Genomic DNA, 17,060 nt, shown 5'->3' with positions numbered 1-17,060 from the left:
AAAAAAAGCAGCATTAAGAGGAATATTTATAGCAATTAGTGCCTACATAAAGAAATTGGAAAAGTATCAAATAAATGATCCAACAACACATCGAGGAACTTCAAAAACAAAAACAAGCAAAGTCCAAAATTAGCAGGAGCAAAGAAGTAACTAAAATTAAAGAAATATACAAAACTGAAACCATAAAAATCATAAAATATCAGTGAAATGGAGAGCTTGTTATTTGAAAAAATAGAATTGATACATCATTGGCTCAATTAACTAAAAAGAGGAGAAAACACAAATAAAATCAGATTAAAAGGGAGCTGTTATAGCAGATCAAACAGAAATTAAAAAAAAAGAATCATTAGAAATTACTACAAAGAGCTACATGCCTTCAAAGTGGAAAATCTAGAAATTAGATTCCTGGACACATATAACCTACCAAAACTGAGTCATGAAGATGTAGAAAATCTAAACAAATCAATAACCAAGATGGAGATTGAATCAATAATAAAGATTGTCCTAACAAAGCCCAGGGCAGGATAGATTTACTGCTGTATTCTACCAAACTTGTAAAGAAGGATTAATTCCAACTCTTTTCAAACTATTCAAAACAATTCAAAGTGAGTGAGTCTTCCCAAACTCCTTCTATGAGACTAGTATAACCTTAATTCCAAACTCAGAAAAAGATACAACAAAAAGAGAACTATAGACCAATATCCCCGATGAACATAGAAGCAAAAATCCTTCACAAACATATTAGTACATCAAATCCAATACCACAATATAAAGATCATTCACCTGGACCAAGTGGGATTTATCCCTGGGATGCAGGAATGAGTCAACATACACAAATCAATGTGATACATCACATTAACAAACTCAAGAATAAAAACCTTCTGATTATATCAATAGATGCAGAGAAAGCTTTTGATAAAATACAACATGTTTTCATTATAAAAACCTTAAGTAAATTGGGTATAGAAAGAACATTCCTCAACATGATCAAGGCAATATGACAAACCCACAACCATTATCATATTGAATGGGGAAAAGTTGGAAGCATTTCCAACAAGATACAAATAAGGAAGCCCACGTTCAACATTGCTATGCAGCATACTTCTGAAAAATTTAGCCAGGGCCATTAGGTAAGAGAAAGAAATATAAGGGATACAAAAGGGAAAGCAGGAAGAAAAATTATCCCTGTTTACAGATGATATGATCATATATATAGGGAAACCAAAAGATTCCATTCAGAGACTAATGGAACTCATTAAAGAGTTTGATAAAATTGCAGGATATAAGTCAAAACACCAAAGTCAATAGCCTTTGTATATACACACAAAAATAATGCCCTAGCTGACAAAGAACTTCTAAGACCCATTCCATTCATAGCTACAAAAAATTTTAAATACCTTGGAATAAATTTAACCAAGGAGGTTAAAGAATGAAAATTATAAAACATTAGAGAAAAAAAATAGAAGAGATACACACACAAAAAATTAAGATTATACCATGTGTGTGAATTGAAAGAATTAATATCAAAATGTCCTTACTACCCAAAGCAATTTACAAATTCAATGTGATCCAAATAAAAATACCAAAGACAAGGCCAGCACTGTGGCATGGCGGATAAAGCTGCCACCTGCAGCACCAGCATCACATCTAGGCACTCATTCAGGTCCTGGCTGCGTGACTTCCAATCCAGATCTCTGTAATATGCCTGGGAAGGCAGCAGATGGCCCAAATACTTGTGTCCCTGTACCCACATGTGAGACCTAGAAGAAGCTCCTGGCTCCTAGCGTCAGATTGGCTGAACTCCAGCTGTAGTGGCCATTTAGGGAATGAATCTGTAGATGGAAGATCTCTGTATCTATAATTCTGCCTTTCACATAGTTGAGCAAATCTATAAAAAACATCAAGGACATTCTTCTCAGATTTAGAAAAATAATGCTAACAATCATACGGAAACACAAGAAACCAGGAATAGCTACAGCAGTATTTTTAAATATTTTTATTATTTATTATTTGAAACATAGAGAGAGGCAGAGAGAGAGAGAGAGAGAGAGAGAGATCTTCCATCCACTGGTTCAAACTCCCCATATGGCTGCAATGGCCATAGCTGGGCCAGTCTGAAGCCAGGAGCATCTTACAGCTCTCCTGCATGGGTAGCAGGGGCCTAAGCACTTGGGCTGTCTTCCCCTGCTTTTCCCTGGCAGGCACATTAGCAGGAGGCTGGATTGAAAGTGGAGCAGTCAGGAATCAAACCAGATCCCCTATGTTTTAACAGTGCCACAGGCAGCAGCATTACCCGCCTGGCCCCACTAAAGCAATCTTATATCAAATAAATAAAAATTTTAAAAAAATTAAAAGAATCAATACCTAAGATCTGCAAAGAGCTCAAGAAACTTAACAGAAAAACAGTTAAGAAATGGGCAAGAAGAGGACATGAATGGGCACTTTTCAAAGGAGGAAATAAAAATGGCCAATAGACACATGAAAAAAAAAATGTTTGGATCATCATCCTTCAGGGAAATTCAAATAGAAACCTCAAAGAGGTTTCACCTCAATCCAGTTATTTCTGTCATCCAAAAAAAAAAAAATAAAAAATAAAAAATAAATAAATGCTTATGAGGATATAAGGGAAAAGGGAGCCCAAAACACTGTTGGGGGAATGTAGACTAGTATAATCATTATGGAAGACAGTGTGGAAATTCCTCAGATAATTGAAAATGGTCTACCCTGTAACCCTGCCATCCTACTCCTGGGAATTTACCCAAACAAAAATCAAAGCAGTATATGAAATAGTTATTTGTACCCTCTTGTTTATCACAGCTCAATTCACAATAGCTAAGATATGGGATTAACCAAGATGTCTACCAACTAATGGCTGGATAAAGAAAAATGTGGAATGTATATGCTATGAAAAATATTCATCCACAGTAAAGAATGAAATAATATCTTTTGAAACAAAATGGATGCAACTGGAAGCCATTATGCTTAAAAAATAATCCAGTCCCAACACCACAAAAATTGTATGTTTTCTCTTATTTGTAGCAGTTAATATAGAATACAAAAATGTGTAAGAACGAAATGGGTATCTTGTGATTTGATTTTTAGTCCTTGCTTATACTCCTGTGGAACTGTGGTTTTTATACTTTTTACTTGAATAGTAAGGTTAGTTGTGATATTTATTTTATTTGTTGAATATTAAGGTACAGTAAGTCTGCAATTAAAGAGTGGACTGAAATTAAATTTTTGTATAAATCAAAGAAAAAAAAAGAAAAAGAATGAGAGGGGTTGAGGGAGGGAAGGAAGTATGACTATCTTCTTAGGATTATACCCATGAAACACATGAAATCTATTGTCGTTTACCAATAAAATGTTTAAAATATATTGTGTGTATATATGTAGAGAGAGAAGAATATATATATATTCCTCTCCTGTCACGATGTTTGCACACTAACTTGCAACAAGGACGGTGATGATAGTGATGCTGGTGATTATTCCTATTAATCACTAATATTTGTTAATCTCCTATTTCCAGAATATAGATGAAGTATATATATACACATAAATATGACTTAACCTTCACAAGCATATATACCTGTCACAAAACCAGAATTAGGGATACAGGAGATCATCTCTTGGGGAAAAAAAGTTATGAAAAGTCATTTTCTTTCCCATATATTTGTCATAGTGTCATGATGAATTGTGTGCCAAAACATGTTTGCATTACAAAGTCATTGTTTTAGAAATAAATACAGGAATGTTTGGGCATGTCCTTGGACTGGGTTTGCAAATACATGGTTCACAAAGCAAACACATTGATTCCAAGCATTTTCAACAAAGAAATTTAAAATCTGGCAACTGATAAGATCCTTTTTGATGAAATAACTGGAACTCTTAAGGAGAGGTTCTTACAGTCCTCAAGTCTGGAAGGCAGAGCTCAAGCGGTAGTGCTTTCTTCCCTATAAGGAGTATGTAGCAGAAAGGGCTACTTCTTTAGAAACCGCAAGTCTTGGTCCAGCCCAGTGTATTTTCCACATGAAAGCCAGGGCATTTTTTTTCTGAAGTGGAAATATAATCCCTTCCCAATTATCTTTTTAAATTTCTCTATAAAAATAAAATCATCTACCACCCCCTCCCAGGTTCCAGTACCTCCTCATTCCCCAGGCACTGAACTAGAAAGGCAGTTTGAACCACTGAGGGGCACTCTTCTCAAACCACCCCCAAGGCTTTTCTGATGCCCATGCAGCCCCTTCAAACTTCACTGACCACCTCAGCTGCCCTGCTGGACTGATGGTAGAATCCTCTTGGCTCACTTTGCTCTCTTTATCCATGGACTTGTCTCATGCCTTGTTTTTCTACCATAGTTCTGCACCTGCCACATGTTGGTTAACATCCACCTGACTGAGTTAACCTCTAGTGCTTCTTCATGAATACTGGCCTTACCTTTCTGCCCAGTTTACCCAGAAGGGCCAACAGAACACCTGTGAATAATTTATTCCTTGATTTAGTTCAGACTTGAGCTTTAGGAAAACATCTTCAGCATTATCAGTGCAAAAAATCACCTTACTTTTGAGGATAAATGTGATATGATCTACACAGAAGTTGCCAGATCAGTAATGAACAAAAAGTACACCCACATCCAACTTCTTCTAGTTTAATACTTTCTCTTACCTGCATGAAAGAAAATCTTAACCTCTCTCCATCCTACCATTGTCATCATTTAAGCTCTTGAGCCTTTAAAGAAAAAAAAATTACTTCCACATAAATCACTTAATTGCCTTTAATGAATCTGATTATGTCTTAAGAACAGGCGGCAATTCAATGTTTGTCTCTTTTTAATTCAGGAATGGCTAAAGCTTAGAGAGTTGTGAAAAAGTAAAAGGAGGGGCTGGTGTTGTGGCACAGTGGGTTAAGCCACCATCTGCAATGCTGGCATTCTATGTGGGCACTGGTTAGAGTTCCAGATATTCCACTCCTAATCCACATCCTTGCTAATGTGGCTGGGAAAGCAGCAGAAGATCGCCCAAGTCCTTGGGACCCTGCAACCATGTACAAGACCTAGAATGAGTTCTAGACTCCTGGCTTTGGCATAGCCTAACCCTAGCCATTGGGACCATTTGGGGAGTGAACCTGCACATAGAGTGCTGATGGAAGCACACTTTGTCTAATACTTTAAAAAAAAGGCAATAAAATAAAATGAAACGAAGATAACATTTTATAACTTCTTTTGGATATAAGGGCACCTCACTAAGTATGTTATAAAGTGTAACTCCTAAGTCCAAACTACTTTTATATAACTCAAATATTCCTTCAATAAGAGTGTGAAACACTCTGGTTCTCAACGCTGAAATTTCCTTTAACAAAGTGTTCTGCAGTAATGTACCTGAGTGTGTGTATATATGCCTTATTTACCTTGCTGGATACATTTGTAGGTGTTAAGCATTTATCAAATGTTTTGCTGATTGTAAAAATACAAAAATGTAGAGGTGAATATAAATCAGAGTTATATGGCTTAAAAAGTATCAATTTCAAATAAAAACTACCTTCCATCCCACAAGATACGCACTGGTAACAGTATACTGAATTAAATCTTAATTTGCACACTGGCCCCCTTAAACCTCTTACTCTAACAGAAATCTTGTTTTCTCTCTGCCTTACCTGGCTCATACTTTGCTAGTGTGCTTCTGCCTGTAGAGGTTATCTGCCATTTGTGTCTAACACCACCGTTTTCCTTGGTTAGCATTCGTTCTCATGTGAACCATGCATTCTTGGTTGGGGCTGCCAATCACAGAATGCCATTCCCCTAACAAAAAAAAAAAAAAAATGGCCCAAGCTGGTTGGGCTTTCTGGGCCTATCACTGTGGACAGGAGAGTGGTGGCTATAATTGGCCAAAACTATGTTATGGTATAGATACCCACAAGAAAATTCCTGCCCTCAGGTCCCCATTTCTTCAAATAGGGAGTAACTTATTCATTAGACCAGCCTCGCTCTCAATAAAAACCAAACTTAAACTACCTCGAACCTACTGGAAAGAACAAGCAAAGATGCTCAGACTATGGATACAGGAACTATGTTTATTTTGGTATAGAAAATATTGAAAAATCATGCACAGTTTTATAATTTGTACATTCCATAAACCTTTGGAAGATTTCATGTATTATTTAGGTATTCCTATGTTCCCGTAACCTAGGAAATGTTCAGTCAACAGTAGCTGTTAGGAAGATTCCGTAAATAAATTCCTGAGCACTTTGCACAGATGGTAAAGTCACACTCAGAATTCCCCCAGTCCCACAGCAGAGTGCCTGGTTTGAGTGCCAGCTAAGACATGCTTCCAACCCAGCTCCCTGCTAATGCACCTGAGAGGTACCCATTGGTGACCCAAGTGCTTGGGTTCCTGCCAACATATGAAACCCCCAAATGGAGTTCCTGTTTCCTGAATTCAACTTGGACTATCCCAGTCCAGCTGTTGTAGCAGTTGAAGAGTGACCTAGGGATAGAAGCTCTATGTCTCTTTTCTCACTCTGTGGCTCAAGTACATAAATCTTTCTAAAATAAGAAAATTACTAGACACATACACCTAAAAGAGACAAGAGGTTCAATAGATGTTAGTTAGCCATTTCTCCATAGTCTCTTTTCTGTCTGTGCTCTGGCTACTTCTCCCTCTTTAAATTCTGACTTCCTATGATTTCTACATTTAGTTTGCATAAAACTTCTTTCAAGGACACCTTGATTCACCCTGTGGGACTAGAGCAGGGTTTGATTCACAGCCCCCAGTCCAAGGAATAGACCTGTTGTTGTTATAAGCCCTATCACCAGTGTACTCTACTAGCAAGGTGTGAGGAAGGGCCCATCCACACCACACAATTTCTGGAGTTACAGCAATTTGTGTCACAAGCCCCAGAATCACTCAGGCATGCCATGGGGCAAGCAGACAGCTTGCTTTGTCTCCTTCAGCACTAATAAAAAAAGACCTGGCCATCGCAGTCCCCAGTGTGACTGACATTTAACTCCTGTGGACTGAAGATACACACCCTAGAAACCCCCATTTAGCTCAAAGTCACACTTCTAACCCTATGAACTATAGGGGCCTAGACCACTAAATTAAAACAAAATTACTCAGAGGTTACACTTCTGGACTCACCTAGAACCAAAGCCAAAGTAACAGCTCAAGCAATGCCCTGCATTCCACCTAGACCAAGAATTCTTTCCCAAGCAAATCGACTTCATGTAGAGCAGACTATTTTACCTGATGCATAGATACCACTGTGGGAACACAGGAAACATGAAGCAAGATAGCAGGACACCTCCAAAAGAACACAACAGTTCTCCACAATTAGTTTCTGATCTGAAGATGTATGACATGCCAGAAATGGAATCCAAAATGATTGCAAGGAAATTCAATGTGATATGAGAAAATGCAGAAAACAGTGAATGATTAAAGACATAGAAATCATTAAGAACCAAGTAGCATGAATAAAAACCATATAGTCATCAACAGATGCAGAAAAAGAATTTAAGATTTAATAGTCTTTCGTGATAAAAATAAAACCCTCCACACATTAGGAAGAATTTACTCAAGATTATAATGACTAAATATGACAAGCAAATAGCCAATATCAACAGGATGGAGAAAATCGAAAGCATTTCCCCTTTAGACCTGGAACATAAGGATATCCACTTTCACTACTCATTCAATATAGTACTAGAAGTTTAACAAGAATATTTATGGAGGAGAAAGAAATAAATGGCATGTTTGGAAAAATACCCATGTTTTCAGGTGATGTGATGCCATACATGGAAAAACCTACACACACCACCAAAAGCTGTTGGAACTGATAAGCCAATTCAGTAAAGTTACAAGTTAAAAAATAAGCACAAAAAAAGCAGTTATATATGTTAATGATGAAATCACTGAAAGAGAAATCAAGAAAGAAACTCCATTCACAATAGCCACAAAAATAATCAAATATTGAGGCCGGCACCTGTGACACCAGCATCCCATATAGGCACTGGTTCAAATCCTAGCTGCTCCACTTCCATTCCAGCTCCCTTATAGTATGCCTGGGAGAGCAACAGAAGTTAACTCAAGTGCTTGGGCCCTGAACCCACATAGGAGATCTGGAAGTCCTGGCTCCTGGCTTCTGCCTGGCCCAGCCCCAGCCATTGTGGCAATTTGGGGAGTAAACCAGAGAATAGAAGATCAGTCTCTGTCTTTCCCTCTAATTCTTCCTTTCAAATAAAAAAGGGGGAGGAGATATGTCTCTCCCCCTCTCCCTGTGTGTGTGTGTGTATGTGTGTGACGTTGCCCTTAAAAAAAAAAATCAAATATTTAGGAATAAGTTTAACCAAAGAAGTGAAAGATCTGCATAGTGAAATTTTTTAAAAAATTACTGATTGAAGAAATCATGAAAGGCACTGGAAATGGATTGAAAGAATCCATATCATTTAAATGTCTATGCTATCTAAAGCAATCTACAGATTCCATGCAATCCTTATTAAAATACAAATGACATTCTTTACAGAATTAGAAAAAGAATCCAGAAGTCATATGGAACCACGAAATACCTAGAATAGCAAAACAACCCCGAGTTTAAATTAAAAAAAAAAAAAAGCAAAGCAAGCTGCAGGCACCACAATACTTGACTTTAAAGCATACTCCAAGGGTATAGTAATTAAAACATGATACTGGCATAAAAACTAACACATAGAACAATGAACAGAATAGAGATTCCAGAAATGAATCCACAATACACACAGCCAACTAATTTGACAAAATGTCCAGACCACACATTGGAGTAAGAATAATCTCTCCCATGAATTATGCTGACAAAACTGTATGTATATATGTAGAAAACTGAAATTAGATCCATACCTCTCAGTATATACAATCAACTGCAGATGGGTCAAAGACTTAAATTTAAGATGTGAGACTCTGATATTGCTGGAAAAAAGTGTAGAAGTGTAGGTGATAACTTCTTGGATAAGACCCCCAAAGCACAGGCAACAAGAGCCAAACTAAACAAAGGGGATTATATCAAACTCAAACTCTACACAGCAAGCTGAACAATCAGTAGAGGGAAGAGACATCCAACAGAATGGGAAAAATATCCGAGTTACCCATCTCACTCATCTCATAAAAGGATTAATATCCAGAATATATCAAGCAACTGAAAAAACTCAACAAAATCCAGTTGAGAAATGGGCAAAGGGCCTCAGTAGACAGCTCTCCAAAAAATATTAATGGCCAACAAATATGTGAAAAAATCTCAACATCACTAGCCATAAGGGAAATGTAAATTAAAACCACAGGGAGCTATCAACTCATCCCTTCAGAGACATAGCACACTGTATCAATTTTTTTAAAAAAATATATTATTCAGCTCTAAAAAAGAATGAAATTCTATCACTTGCATCAAAATGAATTCAGGAGGACATCATGTTGAGTGAAATAATCCAGCCACAGAAAGACAAACACCAGGGCCAGCACTGTGGCACAGTGTTAAGCTTCCAACCTGCAAAGCCATCAATGCATATGGGCAACGGTACAAGTTCCAGCTACTCTACTTCTGATCCAACTCCCTGCTAATGCACTTGGGAAAACAGCAGAAGATGGCCCAACTGTTAATATTCATGGGCCATATGTGCTTTATATATATAGCCTTATGTCAACTCAAATGAAATACATGATGTGATGCATCATCATTATTTATATATGGTGATAGATACTGTGGTTCATAGAATTAACTTTCTCAAGAAAGCTAGTAGCCAAAAGGTGGTTGACCCAGAACTCAGACACAGGTGTATCTAATTCTAGCTGAGTTCTTTTTTGCCATATTACAACTGCCCCCTATATTGCAAAGATATGACTCAAGGAAAAGACTTTTTCTACCTTGCTCCCCAACTTGGGTATGGAGAGGAAACCTCACCTCATCGCTACCAGTTTCCCTTCCTTTGCGCCTGAGATATTACACAGCCTGAAATTAGAAGTCAAAAGCAGCTCTTCCTTGTCTTCTTCCCTTGTTCCCTCATTGACAGTTTAATATCATGCTATCAGTAAGTCACAAAATAGATTCCTGCAATCAACAATGGAACATCTATTTTTAATCAGAGGAACAAGGTTAAGATATTTTAGCCTCCAAGAATGCTTTTTAGTATAGATGTCAAAGAATCCTATATAAAATAAACTGATAAAATGACATTGCTGCTCATATTTATGTTTTATTCAAAATAATCTGGCCACATATTTCCAATGATGCAGAAGTTAAGAAATTAAGTGAAATAGTTGATTTTATTCTTCAGTCTGGCAGAGAAGCTTTATAATATGTCTATGAAAAAGTCAATTCCTGGACATCATGTAGGATAATATCTCAATCTAGAGAGGCAATGATTATATCATACTCTGAGTTGGACAGTCCACACGGATAAGGCATCCTGGATTCACATGTCACAAGTTACATAGAAAAAAATTTTAAAAGTCAATATTGGAGCACTGAAGATGCTAAGTTTGTCTATAAATCATATTGCTGGTAATAAAAGGGAAACAAGAAAAAGAAGCCTCAGAAGTAGCATGTCGCCAATCCCTCAGTCACTGATGGATCATCATCAGGCATGAGATGAGAGACCAGGCATACACTGTTACTCAAAGAGTAGAGCTAAGAACATAGAGACAAAGGCTCAAGGCAAGCTGAACTCACAGAACTGTCATTTCAGAATAAGAATTCCTCCTGCAGCTTGAGGAAGAATTCTAACTATTGGATCCAATCAAAAGGTAAGCAACTGCCTGCTAAGCAGTGAGCTCCCAAATCGCCAGGACTTCCTAGAAGAGATTCGTTGGACCAGTGGTCCTAAGGTCCCTTCCAACTCACGTAGTTTGCATTCCTTGGGTCAACCCTGGACCCACTTTACTACCTTCTGTCCCGTGCAGCCTCTCTAATGCCCACAAAAGTGACACAGGCTGGTCAAGTGATCAGCGGACAACCAGTTGAGGCAGAGCCTCTCCATACACTTTAGTGGATCTTGACAAAAGTTCTCAGGTTCTTTGTGCTTCCCAAATGCTGTTACCAAGGTAACTGCATGCTTGTCACTGTGAACGCAGAAAGTCCCTACGTGAAGTTTTGTAGGCCACTTTGTTCCAAGAACAAAATGATTTTCATGATCAGAGCTGAGAGCTTATTTTAGATTGAGTGAGACAGCAGCTAAGTGGTTCCTCTCAAGATAAAAAAAAAAAAATGTAACAGTTTGTGTGTATATGAGAAAAAGAGAAAAGATTGAGGGCCAAGAGGGCAAGAGGGAGAAGGAGAATCCATGTGTACAAAAATCTCCAATCTATAGTTCTGCCACTAGAAATTTATTCCACCAGCCATGCTAATGTTTCTATTACCATGAATAAGGCCACTGCTAAGAATAACAAAGTCCCAAACACCAATGAGTGAATTTGTCATCTTTCTCATGTGAGGAAAGTCAAAACTGGGTAATGGTTAACTAAGGATTTTGAAGCAAGACTGCCAGGTTTCAAAGCTGGACTCTGCCACTTACTGGCTATATCTCTGCATGTGGCAAGCTGCCAGACCTCCTTGCCATTAGGATCATCATCTGTAAGGTAAAAATAATAGCTATTTCTGGGTAAGCAGATGAGTTAACACATACACTCACAAGACAAGTGTATCTAGCAACGAGGCACTATATGTATATTAGGTGTTGATATGGTGAAAATGGTGCTGATATTAATAACAAAGGCAAGGAAGCAATGAAGAGATAGCAGAGGCCCTAGTAATTTTTTTATAGAAGGCTTTTATCTAATATAAATTTCCAAAGTACAACTTTTAGATCATAGCGGTTCTCCCTCCCCATACCTGCTCTCCCACCCCCAGACTGCTTCCTGCTTCTTCTCCCATCCCATTCACATCAAGATTCATTTTCAATTATCTTTATATACAGAAGATCAACTTAATATATACTAAAGATTTCGAAGTTTGCACCCACACAGACACACAAAGTATAGAGTACTGTTTGAGTAGCAGTTTTACTGTTAATAGTACAACACATTAGGGACAGAGATCCTACATGGGGATTAAGTGCACAGTGACTCCTGTTGTTGATTTAACAACTGACACTCTTATTTATGATGTCCATGATCACCCAAGGCTCTTGTCATGAGCTGCCAAGGCTATGGAAGCCTCTTGAGTTCACAAACTCCAACCTTATTTAGACAAGGCCATAAAGTGGAAGTTCTCTCCTCCCTTCGGAGAAGGGTACCTCCTTCTTTGATGGCCCCTTCTTTCCACCGGGATCTCACTCAGAGAACTTTCATGTAGGTCAACACAGTGTCTTGGCTTTCCATGCCTGAAATGAGGCCCTAGTAATTCTGCCTGGGTATATAGGCAAGGACGTCAAGGAAGAAGGCACTGGCATTACTGAGCACCTGTGAGCTTGGTGATAATCCATTAGAGATACCAGGGCCTTAATCACCAAGAGGCAATTATCTAGAGGGGACAGAAATTTTGCATTGCAGACTCTTGGGCAATTTCTGAGCCTTCTGACAACACATGATGTCAGCCTCTCACGAAAATACTCCATTTCTCCCAGTTTTCCTGTGTACATTCATTGCCTGGTGCCTCCAAAGGATGTGGCCTGGGCATCTTGTTTCTTGGGGCAAATCCAATTAGACAAATGTAAGCAATTTACTCTGCTCCTACCTGCACACAGCAACGATAGTCAGCCAATGGAGAGTCACTTATCACGGGTAATTCTGATAGAGAAGGAATGCAGAGCACAGGCTGTTCACATTGCTCAGCCCTACAGCAACTTGGCTTTTCAAACCCAGTTGCTTAAGAAAACACCCTTTGGGTTGGGACTGCTCATTCTGGTCTTCCTTCTCCTCCACACAAGGGCCACCGAATCACCCAGTGTTGGGGTCTTAGCATCTCTCTTCTCTCTCCAAGCTTGAGGACAAGCACGGTTCCCAGCTGTCGTAGAAATCCGCACCATGAGTCCGTAGCCTTTCCCCACCAAAGAGGGCAGACACACCCAACACTGCAGCCTCAAGGACCCTGCTCAACGGTACAGCAGCCTTTCAGGGGGCTGCTCCCTTGAGTCCAACAAGGGAACATGAGGAAAATGAACTTGACATTGAGATTTCACCTTGCCAGCGAATGATCCTTCAGGCTTCTCATAGGGGAATAATGCTCTCCTACTTTTCCCCCAATTCTAACTTGTATATACTTCTGTTAACAGACCCGCAGCCTTTTGTCCATTAGGAATATTATTCATCTCTTTATAAGACAATGAACCTTGAGGGAGAAAGAACAGGCAATTTGTCTTATTTGTCTACTGTCCAAAGTATTTACCTCAGTGACACATTACAGGTCCTCAACAAATATTACTTGGACTAAATATAGGTCTGTGTTTATTTGAGAAAGATAACCACTGGTTTATAAAAGTTAACACCTGTACAAAAAAAAAAAAAAAAAAACACAACTTTCTGGGTTTTCATAGACAAGGGGAAATTAAGCATGTAAAATCCGAAGTAAACATGTATTCCCTCTCTTCTTGCCGTCAGTCGGCGACTGTATAGCAACACCTACTGGGGCCAAGTATTATGGGACTCTACCTCCACCTCTTTTCTTAGAGTCTCTCACCGCTCCCAGCCACTGTGAGGATGAGGGAGCTGGGGCTGCACAGGCATCACCTGGAAAAAGCTGGAACAACAATGCTCCAGCCCATCCCCCAGGAAGGACTGTGATTCTCACTTTCAGGCAATCCTGCTGGGGAGAAACTCGCCTGCCAGGGACACCAAAGAAAGGGCTGCTTGGAGTGATTCACGGAAAGGCTCTCAAACTCGGCTGTGCTTTTAAAAATCACCCCGGGGGAGCTTTAGAAAACTGCTTATGCCTGGCTTCCAATTAAGTCAGAACATCTGGGGGTGGAGCCAGGGAATTCATAATTTTTTAAAGCTCCCAAGGTGATTCTAATATGTAGCCAGGGCTGAGAATCCGTGCTTTGCACAAGCCTGCCTTTCAGCACGCAAGCTAGGCTCATGGTTACAATCACTCAGCTGCTCACCTGCCTGCACTAATGTGCGCGGTACAATGCTTTGTCGCCGGGACCAGAAGACAGCAAGGGTCTAAGAGTGCAGTTGATGAGCACCTGGTTCTATTCATTTGTCCAGTCGGTCAGCGGAAACACTGCCTCGTGCAGACATTAATAATCAGCTTTGGCTTGTGACTCAGTGGCTCATGCATCATGGTCTCCTCTTGCTGGAACTATTCCCTCTGGTCTTCAGTCTCACTGCTCTTGTTTCTCCTCAAGAAGAGAAAAAGCTTACCTGCTGTTGCTGGGACCTTGAAGGCGCCTTTTACACTGGGAGGCAGTCACACCCAGAGCCTTTCTGGGCCCCCACCAGCCATTGCTGAGATCAATTCGCAAAGTCTCAGAACTTGCCCAAGTATAGAGCTGAGGGGTTTGGGAATAACCAGGAGGTGCAACAACTCGAGTTTGAATCCCAACTTCGCCGTGTATGACCTTGTCTGACTTTGGGCAATTTATTTAACCTCTCTGCCATTTAATTTTCCTCTCATTAAGCAGATGATGAATATGCTTATTGTTTAGCATAACCAGTACTGTTGCTAACAACAACAAAGCATGTGATGGTTCAACTGCAGCAAGACCCAGGTCTGTTTATCCTGAATCAGTGCTGCTCCATAATCCCATGAGAACTGCGGCAACATCAAGAAGTGACATAATCAGAATTTCACACACCGTATCTATTGACTCCTATAGTGCAGCGTTTTTTAAATGCCTTTCTTTTTGGTCATTTTTCTAGGATGCATGTGGACCTTTCTGTCTACAATCATGAATAACGACAGGTTAGGATGGGTTAGTAAATGGTTTGCTTCTGTCTCACATGAGATAAAACATAAAAACGCTTTTGAAATTAGGCAGTGATCTCCAACGGTTCAGCTGGCAGTTAATGTAACTCCATCTCCCATCATCACACAGTATTTTTTTTTTTGCAATGAAAACTCTCTAGTCACCCAATTTTCAAAGACTAACTCATGCAATATGCTATCTTTTGCTTGGAGATTAATATAATCATATGGAATAAGCACCTCCAGGCCGGCGCCATGGCTCACTTGGTTAATCCTCCACCTGCAGAACCGGCATCCCATATGGGTGCCAGGCTCTGTCCCAGTCACTCCTCTTCCAGTCCAGCTCTCTGCTGTGGCCTGGAAGTGCAGTGGAGGATGGCCCAAGTGCTTGGGCCCTGCACCCGCATGGGAGTCCAGGAAGAAGCACTTGGTTCCTGGCTTCGGATCGCGCCGGCCATGACAGCTATTTGGGGGGTGAACCAACGGAAGGAGGACCTTTCTCTCTCTCTGTCTATAACTGTCAAATAATAAATAAAAAATAACCACCTGCAACACAGCAAGCGCACCTCAGCACATCGCACAGCGGTTTTGTCACATATAAACCCGAGCTGGATCCACATTTCATTCCTGGGAGGATCCTGGGCTTTTAACAGAAAAGAAGTACTCACATTCCCTCTCTCTGTACTCTTATGATGATTTCTTGCAGGTGATTGACAATAAAGATTTCTCAGTATGAAAATTTTAAGGGCTTACCCATGACGGTGCGTCAGATGTGACCAGGCTGGGACCATAATGAACAAACCTCAGGTCATGCTCAGCCCTACTGCAGTCTTAAGCAACCATAATGGACGCCACTTACTGAGTAATGGTGATTACCATGTAGTGGGAACTACTGTAAGCACTCTGCCCGCATTACTTCATATCATCTTCGTAAAGCCTCTATCATCCCCATTTCACATATAGGGAACCCAAAGCTTCAGAAAGTTAAATTCATATCTAAAGTCACAAATCCAGAAGTGGCAGAACTAGGATTTGCACATGCAAAGCACACGGCTAATTACAAATGCTGCGGAGAAAGGGCCAGGCCAATGCCATGCCCTGTTCCAGAGCCCAAACACAAGGTCAGCTCACGCCCTGGCTCATTTCCTTCTAAACACTCACCAGGCCGATGATGCTGATACTTTGAGGGGTTCACAGGACTACTGCCTCCTGGCAGCTCTCCAGGAGGATCTGCTCCTCTGCAATGTCTGCTGCTACAGGCCTCCTGGATGTGACTCCTCCCTCAAACCCCTCCAACTTCACCCCTACTACCAGCTTGGATCCACCTGACCCCACTTTTTAAGGACCCTTGTGAGCACATTGGATCCACTGGGATAGTCTGGGATATTCTCCCCAGGTCAAGATCTTTAACTCAATATACAAATAAAAAGTCTCTTTGGCCATGCAAAGTAACATATTTACAATTTCTGGCATCAAGACATGGGCATCTTTGGAGGCTATTAATTTATCTATCACAGTTACTGACATTTACATTTATAAGAGAAAAATTGCAAATGGATTATCATAGAAAGGAATGTGATCTTTATTGTCATCTCCTGCATGTGATTTCTAATTTGACTGCGTTTTCTTAGGGCTTTTTTTCATGACTAAAAACTACTTGCTTTCTTCTGGCTGGAAACTTTTGGAACAGGTGCACGCAGTGACCAGTGTTGCTTGGGTTACAGAGCAGCTTGGGTGAGCAGCTGTGCGGGCAACACAGTGGTGGATATTTCTTCCAAATGTTCAGAGAAGAAAGTGTCTAGTAAGAAGCAGTCTCAAGTAGACTGAGAAAGATGATGAAGATCATGAAATGTGGAGGCTAAGTTAGGTCAGTGCCCTTACTATTAGCTGTCCACTAAAAACAAGTGAGCAGTCAAAAAGAGGATTTGAGGAGAAATTGTAGCTTCTTGAATGATAACTGAACCAGTAAATCACATTCTGACTGGCAGAATATACAAGAAACGTGGTTCTGTATTCTTGTGAGCTTTCTTTTCTAACCACGAAAAACAAGAAAACAAAAAGTTACAAAGACAAAAGGAAAGAAGAAAAACTTTCGTGAAGAATGAGTGGGGTCTACCCATGCAGAAATGCATTTGCTTTTGCTTTAAGTTCCCCTTAAGTTTGTAATTGGGAACGTCCACTCACTCAGTGCTTTGGGG

At 39.9% G+C, this 17,060-nt stretch overlaps 1 long non-coding RNA gene across 10 annotated transcripts in view; it reads right to left on the bottom strand.

Moving 5' to 3' along the window:
* Positions 1 to 16,129, bottom strand: part of LOC127484148 (uncharacterized) — a 298,348-nt gene extending 282,219 nt beyond the window's left edge. For 6 of the 10 annotated variants that reach the window (XR_016222145.1, XR_016222146.1, XR_016222142.1 and 3 more), the window contains exon 1: positions 16,024 to 16,129. This is a non-coding gene — a long non-coding RNA (uncharacterized LOC127484148). Of the gene's footprint in view, positions 1 to 15,615; positions 15,733 to 16,023 lie in introns of those variants that run through there. The other 4 variants (XR_016222140.1, XR_016222141.1, XR_016222148.1 and 1 more) reach the window with 2 other exon arrangements.
* Positions 16,130 to 17,060: the final 931 nt, after the last annotated feature.

Source organism: Oryctolagus cuniculus, chromosome 15 (assembly GCF_051225735.1).
Source record: "Oryctolagus cuniculus isolate XC-2025 breed Fujian yellow rabbit chromosome 15, ASM5122573v1, whole genome shotgun sequence".
In the NCBI taxonomy this organism is placed as follows: Eukaryota; Metazoa; Chordata; class Mammalia; order Lagomorpha; family Leporidae; genus Oryctolagus; species Oryctolagus cuniculus.
Note: the sequence above shows the minus strand (reverse complement) of the source record. Positions and strands in the feature narration are given on the sequence as shown.